A 19,213-nucleotide genomic window follows, 5' to 3' on the forward strand; every position below is an offset into this window, starting at 1 on the left:
TATAATCCGAAATCATGTTCTAAGTCCGTTCAAATAGAACTGAGGCTTTGATCTTATATCCTGCCTTTTCCGTGTACTTTGTCATTTCGCGGTGTAAACGCAGAGTTTAGGCTCCACTAACCTTACTGCCCCGTAGAGGCAGAAGGTGCCGAATCAAATATTTCAGGACGGAAAGCCCGACTTAATCGAAATTATTTGCCTTCTCTTCTGCCTTCAATTAGCGAAGTTATTTCCCATGACGCGCTCCAAATGAAAAGGCACCGCTCAAGTTCCGTACAAGTACGCGTGTTTTTTGTGTAGCTAGAAGGATTCCACAGGGAACCAAAGTGTCTCTGTTTGCACAGTGACGGATCCCCTGCTATAACAGCTAGCTTTACTTAAGCTCGCTCGTTACGTTGCATATTTTCTCTTTGCCACAGAGAGAAAGTAACAAGGTTGAACTCAGTTCTTCCGTCCCGGTGTCGTCTTCGGAAAGGACGAACAGTGCTGCACAGAAAACACGGAGACAGAGTCGAGGGCGCGCTGAACAAAGAAGGCATTTTTGCCGACGCTGCCGAGAACGGATGACAAAGAGGCTGCGACACATTCGCCGTGTCGCAGCACAATTCCTCAACGCCCAATGGAAGAAACGAAGCGCAGCGGAACCACTAGCGCCGCCTTGTTATGTTGTTCCTCTCTGCTTCTTTTTTTTTTCCTTCTGTCGCTCGCCGAGGAAGAAGCTGGGGACGCTGTGTAACGCGAGGCTGCTCGCAACAAGGAGTGTTCGGAGCACAGCAGAGACAAAAGCCAAGACGCTGCTCGCTCTTCGAGGCGGAGACAATTTAGAATAAGGAAGTCACCTCCACAGGGGTGGAGGGCTACGCTGCCTTGGCCTTTCCTTGCCGAGCTACACGCAGCAAAACACGAAGGGGCCGGCTCACACGCCCAGCGCAATGCTGGCGACGATTACGGGACGAAGAGATACGAGTCGCGATGGCTGAGAGGACAGTGAATACTCTTCGCCCGACTCTTGGGCTTCCGTTTCTCTTCCCATCTGCTACTATAGTCGTCTTTATTTTTTCCCCGCTTTTTTTTCCGCGTTGCGGCGTGTTTATTCGTTTGTATATCTCGCTTGGTTTGTGGTCTCACCTGTGTTCTTTGAGTTCGCGCCTTCTGTGGTTGGCTGTTCTTGTACGCCGTGCGAATTTTATTAGTGAGCCGTGACCTTTTCTACGAGTACAGCTGTGAAAAATACCCACGCGAGCAGGAGATTGGACAGCCGTCGCCGTAGCTCAGTTGGTAAGAGCACCGGACGTGGTATTCCGAGGTCGTGAGTTCGGATCCCACCGGCGGCATGGTTGTTTTTTCTGCTGCTTTATATTAGTAATTTTCTTTAAGCGATTTATTAATCTAAGTAATATTATCCCACTGATAAGCATAACACATTAAAAAAAATAACGTTCCCCTATGCTCCTTGGTTTCAGTGACTGTTGGCTCCCTTCAAAAGTTTGTCTAACGGGCCCCTCATTTACTTTACCTTGTCTGCTATATATATATATATATATATATATATATATATATATATATATATATATATATATATATATATATATATATATATATATATATATATATATATATATATATATATATATATATATATATATATATATATATATATATATATATATATATATATATATATATATATATATATATATATATATAGTTTCACCCGGAAATGGCACACACTGAACCCGTAATTTAACATCTTGTCATGCAAGATCTCCTACGTGTCTCGTTCCGAAGGTCGCGGAACACTATGGTCAGCCTAAAGCCGTGTCTAAAACATACAAGCAGCAGATATCAAGGAAACAAATTGGTAGTAAGAAAACTTTTTTCTTCTTATTTAGTCAGATGTACCCATGAATCGCACAAAAAACTCTGTTCGCCTTGTGTCTATTACTGAGTTCTGAAAAGCACATCAATGCAGCTAGCGCCCACGCAAGTACATTCTGGCAGTTTCTTCGCGCTGTACGTTGAACTAGGAAACGCCTAAATGTCGTGGGCCAACGGCTCCCATGCGTAGCAGCACTCACTGGAGGAACAATTTTTTAACGGCCACTCCGGAAGAATGCATCCCCGTTCCATTATTGCCTCCTGGTGAACGGGAGCCATAGACTGCACGCCACACCGCGCAGTCATGTCCGTCCGTGCGTTCCGCCGTATCCCATCGCACGGCCGACGCTTCCTTGAAACCGATCCAGTTTGCTGTGCGAAAGGCAAAGGAGAAAGGAAGAGGAATTGCATAAAAGACCAGAATATAACTGGTAACCACCGGGGGAAGAAGATAACAGTAAAATAAACTAAAAAAACCGTTCAGCAGCATTATTGAACTCTGTCGCAAAGGAGTGGGGCCGGAAGACACGTACGCTCGCCCCAACGGCCTCACGAAGCGAACGACTCGTAAAAGAAGGCCGTGGCTCTCTCGCGGACGCCATAAAAGCTGCGTATCCACCTTTGCAGCCAGAAAAAAGATTAAGAGGTGGGCAGAAAAATAACCCAGTAACCGCGACAAGAAAAACAGATCAAAGTAAGAGGAGTTAAGCATGAAAAAATAAAAATGAAGAATAACGCACAGAGGAGCTACACAAAAGCATCAATCTCGAAACGAAATGCATTCGTCGCTGCCGGGGCCTCCGGCCGCGTTGTAGCGGCTCGCTGCACTGTCGAACGGCCACCGAGCGAATTTTTAGTTTTTCGACAGTTTTCTCCTAAATTTAAGCGCACGTTTTCTTTTTATAAACTCGATTCTGTGTACTCTGAATGTGCGTTCCATAGCCTTGATTAGAGATTGCTTATGCGTGCCGTTCAGTTTAGAGGGCGTCAGTTGAAAAAAAAAAGGAAAGAGAGAGACAGGCGTAGGGTGCTAGAGATGGAAGGACAGGAAAGGAAGCTGGAAAGGCGCGGGGAGTTGTTGAGGACCGGGGAATGTTTATGGGGCCGTTAGATGCTACGCACCAGACCATTCTAGTTTGGCCGTCGTTTTTGCGAAGCAGCGTGCTGCTTCTGAGCCGTGAACAAAGGTTCATGTTCGTCGCTCTACTGCCTCTCCGGTTCCGAAATGGAGGGCGGATAATAAAGGCGATCGTCGCGAGTAGAGCAGTCCGGGTCCTTTCGGAAGGACACGGTTACTCGGAAACTGCAACGCTGATTCTCACAGATAACATTCACGTTGTGTTCAGGGGTAAGAACCGTGATTCCAACGTGTACTCATCGAAGATACCAGCAGTTGGGCAAGCTACAAATGTGTGCGGAAGAAGACCGATACAAACAAGCTGTTGTACCTCTCTTTCGTTGAGTTTGGAAAGATGTTCGCTATCTCTCTTAATGGGAAGCAAAACTTCAACGAGGTACGACCAAAAATGCCTTTACATATTTTCTTATTTGCTTGATAGTCTTTCAGTACCGACAATTTCCCGACGTTTTAAAAACGTAGCAGCCAGAGAAAAAAAAGAAAACATAAATAACGAAGTTCTTATCGTTTCTAAGGAACAGTAATATCGTATAGTGGCAACAAATGCAGTATTGTATTTTTTCTTGCATTATCATTAATGCCTTTACGGGCCTGGATGCGGCCGTTAGGGTCACGTCTAATATATTCTATAGATTTTAAGCCCGCAGTATTTTGCTATTCACAATTATTTAATATTTTTGACGTTATGTACACCATAACGAGTACATTACGGCGTAATATTTTGAACGTGCATCGTTATGCGGGTGACTCAGTTGACATAGGCCAAGTATATTGTACTGCTGCAAATAGGGGTGCTACCGCTTTTAATGTCTACAGGAGTTTCAACTACCGCTTTTTTTATGTTTGAACAACTTAAGAAAGGATAACCTAACAATATATTGCTCACTCTCACTGCAAGTGGCAAAAAGCGTGTTCATTTAGGCCCACAGTCTTCAGCCGTTCTCTCAAAAAGAATGGCGTTAGCCGCGACCCGTGGTGGGCACTTCACCTTTTACGAAGCTTACCTCCTCATTACGGTCAACGATTTATACACACGCGTTCAATACGCAGGAAGCCCATCGGCTCGATTAATAACTGTACCAGCCGAGCCTTACATGTCCAACCCTAGCGTGAGAACAACCATAATTTGTAAACATTGTTCCCAAGAAGTTGTCTTCTATTATGTTTAAATGACCGCCATGTTTTCGCCTTCCAGTTTGTGTTGTAGCACGGCGCTGATTCCACTCGACTCTCCATTTTATTTAATACGCTGATCACGCTCTTTCTCAGCGAGGACGCGGTCTTCGAAGCGTACGCTGAGTGAAAAAGTAAAGCCCCGCCAAAAAAAAAACAAATTTAAAGAAAGAAACAAGAACAACAGCTTCGAGAATTTGAAGCGTGTGCCAAGCCGGAAGCCGGCGAGAGGGCACAGAAAAAAAAAAACACCCTTCCCAGCTGCCGCAGACAATACGAATCGCCGCGTGACGTCAAGCACGACTGCTACGAGAACAGGACCAAGCAAACCCCTCTGAAACAAAAGCTGGCAAAAGCAACAGTAGCTGCAGCACATGGCGCGGCAGTGGTAGCGACGTGCGCAGACCTAAACAGCCGAAATGGGAGCCCCCTCCCCCTCTTCTTTCGCCGTTACACCACGACACACACGCGCGCTCTCTCAGTGTGGGCCGGCAGCAGCACGTTAGGCGCACGGCGGCGACGCAAAAACACCGCGTTGCCGAAACACACAGACAGATATAGAGAACAACGCGCGGCTACGATAGTGCGAGGAAGCCACAGAACGAATCGCGGGGGCATGCAGTAGGCAGCTCAGTTTAATGGAGCCTCGCGAATGTGACCTCTAGTCGGGGCACGTTCCGCTGCCGCCGCGCGCGCACCCGTTCTCTGGCCTACATTTCTTTCCCCCTTTCTTTTTTTTCCTGCTCGTCACATTGAAGCTGCCAGCAAGGAAAAGAAGCAGAGAGAGAGGGAGAGGACGAGAGGGTAGTGTCCATTTTCGGCCAACGACGCCCTCTTCGCTTTCTAAAATTTTTGGTTTTCTAGTTGTACAGATAGCCTCATTCGTTTTTTCTGACAAACTATGAATGCTCTCAATATTATGCCGCTGTCTGTGCGCAGTTCGGACACAAGAGGAGCGGCGTTTTTGGTGACAATGAAATCACGTCGCGCAGAAAGCAAGGAAGAATACGAGGCAGCTGGAAAGAGCTTGCAGGCTGAGTAGGCGGCGAATCCAACCGAATGAAGGGGGGGACCAGCGAGAAATTAAAATGCAGTGGACTGGACAGGGGTACATTGTGTATTCGAACCAGAGACGAAACGCGCGCGTCTCACAACGCAAGTCGCTCGCTAGCGCCATTGCACTGAGGTAGGGAGATGAGGGCGAAAAGATGTCAGGTTTTCGGAAGTCTTCCCAGCCGCACACAAGCATTAACTCTCTTTTGAGAATATTGTCTTGACGATAAATGTTAAAGCTGTCACAATGTTAAATATAAGCCCGGATTACACCCTGCCGCGTCTGGCTGGAAATAGTTAAGGTGTAAAAACTAAAAGCTAAGGATCCTCAATTGGTCCTGTAGCTATGCGATCTACTTACAATCCAGAGAGTCGTGGTCGCTTAGTGATTTGCCGTAGAGTTGTGGTTGCAGGGTCATTCCAAACCGAATGCTTTGCAGCAGCTTCATTCTAGGCCTCTTCTGTCTGCGTACTCTAGATCTAGTTTTCAATTTTTTTTTAAATTTCTAGCCATTTGGGGCAATAAATCAAAGGCTGTTACGCGCTCAGAGGCTGCGTCCCTCGGGAAAACCGCGTACTTAGAACGCCGAGCTTTAAAAGCTCTTATTAAGGTCATTAGTTCACACTCATTGCAGTGCCTCAGCGCCAACTCCTCCTTTGAAATGCGCAATCCGTTTTCAAAGATTTCGCAATAAGCTTTCGCTCTAAGAAGGCACGTGGTCTGAATGGAGACGACGTAGGTTTCCGCCAGCTTGAGGGACTACCGCGAGATTTGCAGAATGGTGGCTCCAGATGCTGCTCGCTGTTTCGGACTCATTTGCACACTAAAGACCGCAATCTCCGCGCTCAGTGCTGAATTTTAATGAAGTTCGACCGCTGTGGCGAAATGACGGGAGCTGTGTTCTTCAACTTTAACACCGGTGGCAAACGTGTTAGGCTGTCGCTAACCGAAAATGACACGCTTCCTCTAGACAAAAAAAAAAAAAGAAAACTGTATCGTAAGGTAGCCACTTTTCAGCAGTGCCTAGACGTCAAAAAGGCCGATTTCGACACCAAACGAAGTTTAAACACGTGAACGCAGTCTCTTTGACGAGGTCGAAATGGCTTCCTGAATTAATGTTTTCCAGGGAGCTCGCAGACACTGCAGACTACATACGCTACTACACTCTACACATAACACTACACAGGACAAAGCAGTACATATGTAGTTTGTGTAGTGTCTGCAAGCTCGCTGAAAAACATCAATTTAAGAAACTTAAACAAACCGCATTCTCTGGAACACGTTCAATGGCAGGGGCGATGTGTTTTTCAATGCACATAAAATTTACTCGAAAGCCGGTCCTTTAACGTTTTTTTTAAGAGGTCACCGTCGGGTACCTCACTACTGAACACACTGTGGAGTTTTAGCTCCTTGAAATACTACACGTTATGATCACTTAGGATATAAAAAAATCTGCACATATTTGTACACTTGAGCACATGAAATCATCATTACCATTGAGTCTGGAGGCACGTGGCTGATAACATAGAGAGGTATTTCACCAACTATCCCGAACCGCTACGGCAGGAAGGCGCATTTGCTTCGGAAATAACCGCCAATGTTTCTTTAAGCTCGCCAGTGGACATTGAAAAAGCATAACCTCCTTTTTGTGTATTTGTGATTTTGCAGTATGTTTGTGGCGTGGAATATATCGATTCTCCTTATGCGCAGGCAGTCGGCTCCCAGTGGAAGACAGCCCAACCAGCTAACAACGCAGAGTTCAAGGCAATGTCCGCGCTCTCCTAGGTAAGCAGAAGACTAATTTTCTAGCTATGCCATGACTCTTTAGTACGCAGTCAGTATCAAAATCTGCTGGAATAGAAAAAGAACAATTTTAATAGGATGTTCTTCCTTGCATGCAACTGCTTTGAAATGAACACACGTCAAAAGTGTTAGAGCTTTCAACTGAACTTTTCCACTTCAGAAAAGACCATGCTGAAACTCCGATAGCCCGGAAACAAAGGGGCGATAATGATAACGTACTAATTTTAAAGAGTTTTTTTTTGCATCGAATAGATAAACGCCGAAAAATAAAATAAACAGGTGCAGTTTTCTAAAACAGCGAACGCAGGCGGCTAAGCAAGATCACAGCGCCCCAGGACAGCTAAACCTTTAAGAGCTTGACTGCTCATTGACTGTCGGTGAAAGTACAGTTAAAAAAATAAACCCTCGTAGATCTTGTTACAAAAACTACTACAGAGCCAACAACGCCCAGTGCAAGCGTGGCCCGAAACAAGCATACGCTTTGGGACTTCGTGCTTAAAGCAGGCTCAATTAAAGCAGCACGCTGAACGCTGACGACAGCTTCCGAGAGAATAAGACCCGCGGCGCAGGCTCCCGAGTGTACACGGCCACCGTTGGACAAACGCCACTCCACAGCGGGGCAGGCACTCGCGACTGGTGGCACCGTGGCTGCGACAGGGGCGGAGACAACAGATTAACGCAGCCAGCAGGAACAGCCTTCTCCCGCCGGCGAAGACAGTGCGTTCGCCGTTTTCGCGAAGCGCGCTGTGTTTACAGTTGCCGCGCGCAGTTTGCACTGTAATTTAGGACCCCCGGACCGGGTCGAGCTTCGCTGCCAGCGTAAACGCGGCCGCTACGCGCCGTCGGCTCTTTTTCAAGCGGCGACCCCCTGCTTTGCGCGCACTTTCTGGCATTGACCGCTTGCTGCCTTGGCCGCACTGCGCTGAGCGCTTCCTTTTAGCGTAGTCCGGACACTGCTTCCGTGGCAGCACTCTCTCGGTCACCCTCGCCGCGTTTGTGCCGCCCGTCGTAGCGGTGATGCAAATCTCTGAAACGTAAGTGAGCTTGGGCGGTGTATACAAAGCAATGGGTGCCCTTGTGCGTGAATGCGCATGAAGGGAGGGGGGCAAGAAAGAAGGGAGGAGGGTGGTTCTGTGTGACGTCTTAAACCTACGAAGCTTGATATTAGCTTTTGTGAACAGGTATGCAGGGTGTTTCGGCTAACTTGTGCCAAGGTCTAAAAAACGACGTGCTCTCCGAATGATTAAGTTGTGCAGGATTATAGGCAATTAATTGTCTTCTGCAGGTCAGCATACTTCTTCAATGCGCCTGATTTGATAATCAACAGATGTAATTTGCTATATCTATATTCTAAGTTTAGCGCACAATGTTCAATGTAGAAATGACAGAAAAAAATTCAGAAGGGCCCGTGTAGGCCATTTTCTTCAAAGAACTATTACTTAGCTCCTTGTCTCTAGCCTCAAAGACAGCCATAGAAGTTTAAGAATCCTCACATGACTCTGTACTTTGACGTCGCCCTTTTCGCACCTTCAATCATGCACCGACCCAAGGAACACCGTTGCGCAAACCCGTAATGAATGATTGAGCACTGCAGTGGTTGCGGGTTTAGAACAGGTTCTTATTTTTGTTTGGATCGTGACGCTTCCGCAGGAGCTCGACCACGCCATTGCCGCTTTTAAGCTTAAGTGTATTTAATTTTTACAGTCCAACATTGTCGTGCCTGCGCGACATCGAAATGATTCCACCAAGTCAAAGACCCCATCCCCCTCCTCGCATAGCCATTGCTGTGTCTGGCGGCCTGTTTATTCAATGCGGCGTGTGCAACCAATTTCCTTTAGTCGGGGCCCATGTGAGGGTGAAAACTCCTAAGGGGTGCAACACCTAGCACGTTGAAAAGTTTGAGTAAAAAGCAAAAACGACCATATAGATAATTCTTTTTTACTGCAAATCATGAGCATTTAAACATGGGCTGACCTGTTCGAGATGACTGCCTATCTCTCTTCACTAGTGGAATCTCTATAAAGCACGTTGTCGCTTTTTAAAGCTTGGCATGAGTTAGCCGATACACCTTGTAGTTTTACCGATAATAAGGACGAAAAAATCGGTAATAATTTTTTTTATTTTGCGTGAATGCAACTAAATGTCAGGTTTCAGTGCACTGTAGGCCAACATAAGCTTGTTGTTTACCGGCAGCATCTACAACAATGGTAGAATATAACAACAGTTTGAATTCCAATTCGAAAACAATTTCCAGTGGCTGTGGAGAGGCGACAGGGTTGCCCCAGGAGAGTCTGCAGCAACAGTCCGGAAGCGCAACACAAACTGTCGTTGTCACAGTAAACGCATTACGGTAGTCACCTATTGAGTACAGATAATTTAGAGCAACAAAACTAATACTGTGTCATTTTAACATTGCGATTGGCCAGCTTTTGCGAAACATCATTTTGTCCTTTAACTCCAAGGCGGCCAAAACGTAGGCGCAGGGCTTTCACGGTTATAAAAACGTAGCGGGTATGTCCTCCAGCCTGCGAGGACACAATGTGAGCAATTGCACTACCAAATGCAAAAAAGTTGTCGGCAACGGCCAGAAAGGTGCCGTTTTATCGAAGTTAGAACTGTGTTGCGACAGAGTGAATAAAAAGAACAACGACAATTTTGTTAATGCGTTTGCAGATTCCGGGATAAACTCGGATGAGAAACATAAAACTTGCTGGCTTTTACCTGTCTCCTCTCGGGAAATAAAAACAAACAAAAATAAAAAAAGACGAGCAGCCTCGTAAAAGGAAGTATAAACGAGAGCGAGAGGCACAAGGAAGCGCACGCACATCGGCAAATGTGAGAGCATTACCAGCTTTAGCGGCCGCGCTGCTAAAACATCATGCGCCAGCGTCGCTGCTGCCTGAAGCGCTAATTACTGTTTGCTCACACGTTGAGCAAGGCTCGCTGCGACGACAGCAGCACGACGAAAAAAAGCGTGGGACGAAGAAGGACAAACCAAGAAACAAAAATAAAATTAGGGTCGCGAGAACAATTAACGCAGAAATGGCAACTTTTCTCCCCCGACGTCTGGTTTTGCCTCGCGTTTGTTTCGTTGGTTGTATTACTTTGCTTCGTTCCTAACAAAAGGCGCACATTTCCAGTCGAGACAAGGAACGAGCCGTCGCCCTTATGCAAGCGATGCAGGCCCTACAAGCAAAGCAGTCTGAAGCAGTGTTGATGGGGGGGGGGGGGGGGGGGGTCTGATGGTGCTCCCCGCGTCTGCAGCGATTGTCGCTACCGTCATTAGGTTGCGAGAGCGCGTGCTTGAAGGCTCCGGCGCGTTACATTAAAATCCAAAGCCCGCGGAAAAAGATTACGAGGTTACTTACTATAAAAAAAATATTATGGATTTCAGCGCTAGCTATACTTGCTGAACACCCTCCCCACACGATGTAACCGATGAGCGAGGTGGTTAAGCGTACAACCAGAATTTAAATTCGCAGAATCTATGATATTCTGTAGCTAATCGAACACGAAAAGTCAAATGTCCCCATCGCTGTTAGCTTGTCTCTGGCGTCTGACAGCTTTGGCTTCTCATACCTGGTGCCATTAGATTCTGTTAGCATAGCGCTTACCGCTATCGCTATCGTTTACCACGTACCGTTCTCCGCCACTGCGCGCGCGCTGATTGGTCCCGATGCGGTGCGGCCGGTGCGCGGTTGACGGGAATGTGGCGCCATCTGGCGCCGTCGTGGTGATCTGCGCATGCGCAGTGGAGGGGCGCGGTACGCGATAAGCGGTAGCGGTACGCGCTATGCTGAACGCATCTTCTCTCTCGTCTTCTGGGCATCGCGATCTTGCGTGTCAGGATTCTCTCGCCATTGGTTCTTTCGTTCCGCTTCACAAGCGCATAACTCCGGAACTTGACGTAGTCGTCACTTCCGGTCGCGTTCGCTGCCATGTTAAATGGAGCGACTGAGTGACGGTGGGCTCACAAGCCGCGTGCTGATGTACTCCGTCAAAAAGTGTGTACGGCTTCACTTCTCCCTGACTAAAATTAGGTTGCACTGAACGTGCCACTAAAAGCTAGCGCTGTAAAAGGGCGTATAAGTGTGCTTTATATCAGCTTTCTCCTTAGGCCTACCTACTTGCCTACTTTTCCTGGCGATACAATTTTCCTGCACATTACGACAAAGATGATTTTATACCGCTGGCCTAATTTTATACCTGGTAGCGTAATGTCGAACTAACCAAGTTCATTTCCAGAAATGAAAAGCGTCGAGCCACTGCCCGAACAACGTCTTTCACCACTTAATGTTCTAAGTCAGCTTGGCGTAATTTAAGACCTGCTTAGAACTTTCGGACTCGGCGTACAGTAAAGCAAGCGCAAAAAAATAACCAGTCGGGAGGGCGCAATGTCTGCCATACGTACGGGCCGCTAGGAATTGAACAGAAGCTTGTTATAGCGTGGAATTCCTTTCATGAGCCCCGTATATAGTTCCAAAAGAGTTTCAGTTCTTCTCTGGATCATGACAGATAGGTGCGACCGCGCTCAAGCCAAGAGGAGTTGGCCTCAAGTAGAAGGTCTCGACTTGTAAAAAGGTGCTGCGACACGCTTCCTGAAAGGAAGGCCGATGAAACGAGAGTGAGCACGTGAGTCGCGTCGTGAGTCACACGTCGTTGACATATCTCGTACGGGACGATGGTGACATGACGCTGCGCTGACGCATCAAAGAAAATTTAGTGCGTTTCACACCACTGACGGGGAGCTGAGATTTTCAGCAGGAATCTCTGCTCTTTGGTTGTTGTGACGATTATTCCATACGAGAATCCACTGCGGCGTTAGCGAGATTTCGTGTGCTACACTGCGAAAATATTTTACGCGCGGCATTTAGGTATTCGTGCATGGAAACTGGGCCCGGGAACGCCAAATTAGCGTTCCTACGTGCCTTCGTTTACAGCTTCTCATTATTTTTTTATAAGGCAGAGGGCGATATGAAAGATACCGCGATCTCTCACGCTGTTACATCATGCGTTGCAAGTGTGACGTCACTTTCCGAAAGTACAGACAAGCACAAGAAAACGAAGTTATGCACACCCGCTTTACAATAGGACCGCCAGATTTGAGCTAGCTTCGAAGCAGGATTGCGAAGCCTTTGGGATACTATCAATGCACTCTTGGCGCTTACAGTTCATTCAAAATAATGTCTCTGAAGAGTTCTCAAATCGCACTTCAAACTTCGTTATAATGAGATTTTACTGAAGTATACGAAAACTTTCCGGGTGCTCTTTATGAACTTCTGTTCAATGGCTGTCTGAGGATTAAAAGGTAAAAACGAACAATGCTGCTCTACGTGCCGGAAAAAAGCAAGCAAGAACAAAACGAAATTTAGTAATGACGAAGGCGAGCAAGTCTCATTAAATTTACCCTCACTCGCCCTGCAATCAGTCAAGGCATCGGAAGTAATCTAAATTTCTGCCGATATTCTCAAGTTGTTAGCTGGTCCAAACAAGTACGCAATATCGAAGGAGGCGGAAGAAGAAAAAAAAAGGATATGAATGGTTGGCAGTGCCATAGTTCACTTGATCGATGACGCCACACGTCGTTCTTTATCCAGCAGACATCTTTCTATTCTCCGAAGCAAACTAGCGGGTACATTTTCTTTTATTTTTCCAATAGCGCCATTTGAAGCATTCGCGAGAGAATAGGCAAGGTTGATGAATAAGTTCTGCAATAGCCGACGAGGACTCCTTTCGGTGGCAGGGGGGAGGGGGTTGACGAAACACACAGAAACCGTGCCGAGCTAAGATTTATCAAAAGCTAGCTTACGCTCGAGAACGCGGAGCCGATGAGCCCGGGGACAATATCGTGGAAGCAATGGAGTTTCTAATGCGGTGCGAGCTCGACGATAAGAGTGGCGCGGCTTTGACAGACGCGGAGAAATTAAATTGTCATTTCGTTCGCTGGATTTGGACGCTCTCTGCGGCGGTGACCTAGAAAGAAGTCGAGCTAAGCTCTTACTCAGGCGCATGTCGAAGCAGAGAGAATGAGACTAAAAGACTAACAGGAGAGAAAAGCTTAGTAATGTTAAGAGCGCAAGAGTAGAGTTCTCGAAGTAAGGCAGACGAAAAGAAGGACGTCATTTTCGGAAGCGTGACGAAAGACTATAGGAACTTCACGAGCTCACTTTTTCAGGACAGCGCGGAACGTGAAAGTGCCAAATTCCAGATGGGACTTTGATACGGGTCAATCAAAAAGCGATCGGGGTGGAAGAAAGTAAAAGCGATAAAACAGCATTCCTGGGTATCACTCGGACGGGCTGGGCGCACTACTGGGTATATCAAAAGGATGGTGAGATTGAACACCTCCTGCCATACATTGTTAGTCAATAAGTGCTGCTAGCTTTCCAAGTGTTTAGACGACTTCGTCGTATACATTTCAAATGCTAAAACGAAAATCTCCTTATTCGCCGCCAATGGCGTATCCAGAAATATTTTCAGGGGTGTTATACGCTGCCGATTAAAAAAAAAGAAAGAAAGAGCGCCAGCACCCAAACAATATGTTATCATTTTAATGAAGCCGAAAGGTTAGTTGTTTCGTTCACTGCAATATCTACATAAAAATACGAGCACAGGACTCAGAGTGGTTGATTCGTAAAGAACATTTGTTTTGTCAGTCCTACGAAATCGCCGCTGTTTAAAATACTTTCAAATATAACAAAAAAGCTTCTGCTCTACTTGCTTCTAGAATATAAACATTTTTTAGAAACAAACCACCACTCTTTTTTTCCCCTTTTATATTTTAATAAATCTATGCGGTGTGTAAATAGCATTGGAGAAAAGAAAAGGATGAAAGGAGGTGGGAAGGAGGGCATGCAGCACTCAGAAAATTTCGGAGGAAGGGGGGGGGGGGGGAGGGGTTGTTCTGACACCGAACCACCCATACTGGCTCTGCCCCTGTTCTCCACTATGCTCCACCTTTCCCAACTTCTCAGAGCCGGTTTATCAATAAATTAAAAGAGGGAAGTGAGAAATGTACGAAAAGGTCAGTGATAACCCCTTCTACACTTTCACAAGAGAGGGGGGAGGGAGAAAGAACGTGGTAGAGGGAAGGCAAATCGAGACTGGGGGACGAAGGGTGGCGGGTGGGGTACACTGTAGCGGTGTACGGCGTGTAACACGCTGATTGGCGGAGTGGATCGCCCCCACCCGCTCGCATGCTCTGAACTCGTCAGTGGTAGCGGATGCTGCGCCCGGGCGGAACACTGATGCTAACGCATACTACATGTGCTTAATCAGCCAGATTGACCGTCTATAATTTTTTTTTCTGAGAAGAGCATGCTGTTTGTTGGATTGATTTGATCGTGACGTTCACGGGCTTGCATGTGAAAGCAAAACACGGTATACCTTACATGAAGGAAGCCAGGGGAACTGGGCATTTCGGTTGATAAGCTTACTGGAGGACACCCTAAAAAAAACGAAAAACCCCCTTATCGAGAAGTTCAACCGTTACATGCACTGTCATAACGCACATGTATAGGAGGCAGAGATCTCGCATAGAAACTTTTACAAAGGAAAAGGAAGGGCGCTTGTGGGGGTGGGCAAGCGAAGAGAGCAATGCTGAAAGAACACTTCGGAGAAAAGAGCGCATGCGTGAGTAGTATATTTCGACATCATGCAGAGGCTCGAGGTGGCCGGCTTGATCGTTTTATCTTAAAGGACGTCATAAAATGAGAAGCTATAGTGAAGGACGCATACCGCCTCCCAGCGTTGAGGGCGAATTTGACTGGCGCCTGCGAGCCCGTGGATATACTTTGCTCCCTTCCCATTACCCGCGTGATGATCCATTCTTTGCCTCGACGCTGGCATTAAACGCACCCTCGCGTGCGGCGCGCAGTTCATAAATTTATGCTCGCTACTTGCGGCCATTTTACGACCTCCCTGGACGGCAGAAAAATAAAGAGAGAGAGAAAAAAAGCAGGCTGCTGGTACAAGCAGAAAAAAAAAAGAGGTGGTTGTTTAGTCGTGCGAGTCAGCTTGGATATAGGGGAAAATAAGGAAGAACCCCTGTTTGTATAATGACCAGCTGTGACCCATTAGAGTTAGGGTCTCGCGAAAAAGCGGCACAGTCAAAAACTTGTCACTTAAGCGTGCCCCAATTCCAACGGCTCCTTAATATAAATGATCCTCCCGCGCGGGAAGAACGCCAATGGCACCTTCGCTTGCACCGGATAGCCATAAAAGCAGCATGGCTCCAAAGTGTCGCCATGGAGAGTCTCCGACATGCAGGCGCCTTTATTGCGAGCGAGGGCGAAAATATTCAGAAAAAGTATAAATAACGATATCAGAGCAATTTAGACGCTTCTCAGCACACTCTCTAGGAAACCATCTATAAATAATGTTTTACTTATCTTTTAGCGTTTTTTAATAAATAAAAGCAAAATGTTTACGTAATTAAGCTCTGGACATATAGAAGCGTGCCGAAAGCTGGTTCTCCTTTTCTTGGGGCGCATGAAAGTAAATATGCCAAATGGAAAGAGTTGAGTTGGAGGCTTTATTTGAAATTATTTTTTGATTCGCTATAGTTTACAGGAAACCGATGATAAAATCGTGTCCACTGATGGTCGTTAGATTGCCGTAGCTTCTAGCGTTCATGAAGGCGATACGCGTTGGTTCTTTCCAGTTAAACAGATAAGGTACCGTTGCGAAACGTGGGATGAAAGTGTGCGGGCGCCCACGTTTCAGCACACACACGAGTAAGAGAGGTGACCGCGATAATTAAAAGCCGTTACGGCGACTACGCCAGGTGGCGCCATCTGCTGAAGTGCCCACGCCCACCAGGAGACGACGAAAAGCGAGGCGCGATTCCGCGAAATGGTAGAAATCCATACGCGAGGGAAATAAAGAAATAAAGGGAAGAGAATGCAGAGAAACGAGAAAGCAGCCACTCTCTGCACTCGGTATTCTAGGTAGTTTCGTGCAGTGCAGCGCACATCTAGATGTGTAAATACGAATGCTATTTCTGTTTCTTCAGATGTGGTGTATACGGGGGTTATGAAAGGCTTCCAACATTGGTCCCTCACTGATGGTGCACCGGAACACGCGACATCGGGGGCTACCGTTATACGGTTAAGTTATTGATATCTGCCAATGCTTTGGCCCTTTTCACTGATTTAGATTGGGCGTTGCAGGGTTGTTGCAGTGTTCTGCAGTCTAGCTGTCCCAAGTTTGCGGCAGACGCTATACAAGTCTCAAGCCGACGCTGTACGGAAGTGCGGCGGTTGCGATTGGCGGACACACGAAGGCACGCCGCCACACAGCCGGAGCAGAACCGAATTCCCGCGCCTGTCAGGCACGGCGTTCCGTTCGCCTCGCAGATCTTTCGGTTCGTGGAACCTCCGCGAGAAGGGACGAGCACCAGTCGGACGCCGCTTCACGCTAGCTGCGTTTGGGCTCGCCGCGGCCGTCACGGCGCATTGCTCGCGTACGCTCGGCGTGCCATCTGACTTCCGATCTGGCGGAACGAATGATCCGTCCATTCGGGTTCCACCCTCCTTCCGCAGATCCCCTCGCCGTGGGTCCGTCTTTGCGCGTTCACCAGCACTGTGTACACGACTGTTCTCCACCCCGACCGAGCTGTGCGCCAACCTTTGCCACACCCAGTGCCCGACCCCGTGTTTCTCTTCCTCCACGCCAGAAATGCCCGGAATTCTGACCGGGCGTACCTAAATGCCTATTGCGCCCACGTCTGACCCCCCTCCCCTCTCCCGACGCGTCCTTTTTGGGAGTATTCCCTTCCTTTTTCCCTTTCCTTTGTTTCCTCTTTACACCCCGCCTGCATCTCTTGTCAGCTGACACGGACCGCTATTTCAGCGCGTTTCTCCAAGCGTATATGACAGGCACCGCCCCTCGTGACCCTCCTCTCCAACCACCCCGTGGACCTCGCAATGTGACCATTCCTTTTTCCTCCAATCTCTCCTGTTCTCCTTCCCCCTGTTGGTCGGTTGGTCCGTCTTGCGCAAACTTTCGCTTATTATTGTGATGCTGCCAATCGAATCGTGCAAGACTGATCGGACAGCCCGCCGTCCGCACCAGAAGCAGTATGAGCAACAGCAGCAGCTCGCACTGCGTGCGCACGATGCCTGCTGTGTGACGAACCGGAAAACTTTCGAGATTGCCGCGAAATTAAATAACGAGTCCCGGAGCAGCGAGGCTGTAGCGTTTGCGAAATTAGACCGCCGTTTGGGCTCGCCCCTGTCAACGTGTTAACAAACTATCAAAACGGCTGACAGGGCTGCACGTGTTCGCTTCACTGCAGAGTTATTAAAAACATTCATCTTATCGGCAGAAGGCGAAACTGATATCAAGCCGGCGAAATTGGGAGCCTTAGAAAAAAAAAAAAGAGCAGCACTTGTACTTTGCGGTTCACGAGTCGAATAAAAATAGAAAGCCCTGATCTTGAGAAACTTTCCGAAACATTCTAAAGTTAATTAACAAGATTAAACAACTATGTCTAACAATAATCGCTGTAACATTGACAGACGTGGTGAGAAGTGTATCAAGGATGGTACAATGATTTTATATCTGAAAGGAGTTGCATTGCAGCCGACACTGAAAAGACCCTACTGAAATGCATATGTCGCTAACACCCCCTTTGGAAAAGTTCTGCCGGCTTTAAATGGCGAAGCCATAGCTGCAACAGAGATAGCACGATAACGGCAAATGCATTCGTTCTGTCACCGCCAGGCTCCCATTCGGCTGCAGAGCGATCAACCCGAAGACAAATGGCGTCGGGTCGCCTCACACATGTCGCGAGGACGCACTACAAAAAGGGGGGGGGGGGGGTGGCGACGAGTGATGCCCGGCCAGCCTTTCAGTGAGCCCGGCCCGCGGGACCGTCGTCAAAGCTTATTCATTAAACTTTTGCAGCGGCGTTTAAACCAAAGTCGTTTAGGAGGTCGCGCACTAGGTGTGCGGGCGCGCGTCGCGCGAGCGCAATTAAAAGAGTGAGTCACTTAAAGGAACTTCACGTCATCGTAAAACCTGCGCGTCGTCGCTTCGGAACCTATAAACCCTGGCGAGCGCGCCCTCGCTCCGTATAATAAACTCGAATTTGCCTGCTCCTGCTTCTCCCCATTAGAAAACTTTGAAAGGGTGGACTTAAACGCGGAGTCGGGTCGGGCCGGGGTAGCAGGAAATGAACGCGGCGTGCGGGACCAGTCGCCCAGGTTAGGGCGAATGGCGTTCGAATTAGCGCTAAGAAGGCGGGCAGGGAGGTCGGCGTGTGCGATGCGCCGGTGTGATATGGCGCCGCGATGATGTGGGCGCATTCTTTATGCGCCGTGGGGACGGAAGCCGCGTAGTCGCTGCCAGCGCCTCCGGTGGTGGGGATGGCCCCGCGCCGAACTGTGACGCAGCGGTGAACGTGCATACCGGTGAAGCCCGGTGACTCACGCGCTCACGCGATCACCCGCTTTCTCTCCGCCCAAACCACGGTTCTAAGGCTGGCTGTTTTGCTCCGACTGGGTGTTCAAGGAAGGTCTGCTCTTTGCGATGGGGTCTTAGGAAACGTGTATTGGCTGGTCCCTAATGTCTTCATGAGGACTTTGACGCTGCTTGTTGCTGAGTTTATCACTTTCAGATGAGCGAGGGGGACAAAGGCTCCGTATAGCTAAAGGCGAAGATGATCTCGTATACTCGTGCGCGTCACGGTCGAGAAGGGCGCGCATTTGTTCGCTTGCCTCTGTACTTACACCAGTCACGCTTCTCTCTGTTTTGCTTTCTAGACTGTAGCATATACCTTGGCTGACATTTGTTAATATCATCATGACTGTACAATATGTTTCTCTCTGATTAGTAAGTATAACTGTATGACGGAGGCGTATTGCTGTGGTTGCTGGAAACTGCGTATGTTTGCAGAATGGAGTTCGGCGCTGTTTGCCACCCTTGCTCGGGAGACTAAGGAGTTCAAACCCCGCTTTGTCCTGGCTCTGTGCTTCCCAAAGTTCTCATGCTGAAGTATGTTCCTTGCTGGTTTATAGACATCGAAGGACTCAATATATAGACATTACCCTACGCTTGCGGCAAAGCACCGAGCGAGACCTTAATTTCAGACTGATTTCGAGATATCCCACTATTTCGGCCGTATACACTACTATAGCGCCGACAGCGCTGCCTCAAAGGGCAAG

The 19,213-nt window shown here is 47.8% G+C and overlaps 1 protein-coding gene across 3 annotated transcripts in view; it reads left to right on the forward strand.

Annotated features, from left to right (window-relative positions):
• Positions 1–19,213, forward strand: part of LOC144125366 (uncharacterized) — a 187,013-nt gene that overhangs the window by 116,485 nt on the left and 51,315 nt on the right. For 2 of the 3 annotated variants that reach the window (XM_077658685.1, XM_077658684.1), the window contains exon 2: positions 6,954–7,028. The gene's annotated coding sequence lies outside the window, so the exon portion shown is untranslated. The remainder of the gene's footprint in view (positions 1–6,953; positions 7,029–19,213) is intronic. The other variant, XM_077658686.1, reaches the window with a different exon arrangement.

The sequence above is a fragment of the Amblyomma americanum genome, chromosome 3 (genome assembly GCF_052857255.1).
Source record: "Amblyomma americanum isolate KBUSLIRL-KWMA chromosome 3, ASM5285725v1, whole genome shotgun sequence".
Lineage (NCBI taxonomy): Eukaryota > Metazoa > Arthropoda > Arachnida > Ixodida > Ixodidae > Amblyomma > Amblyomma americanum.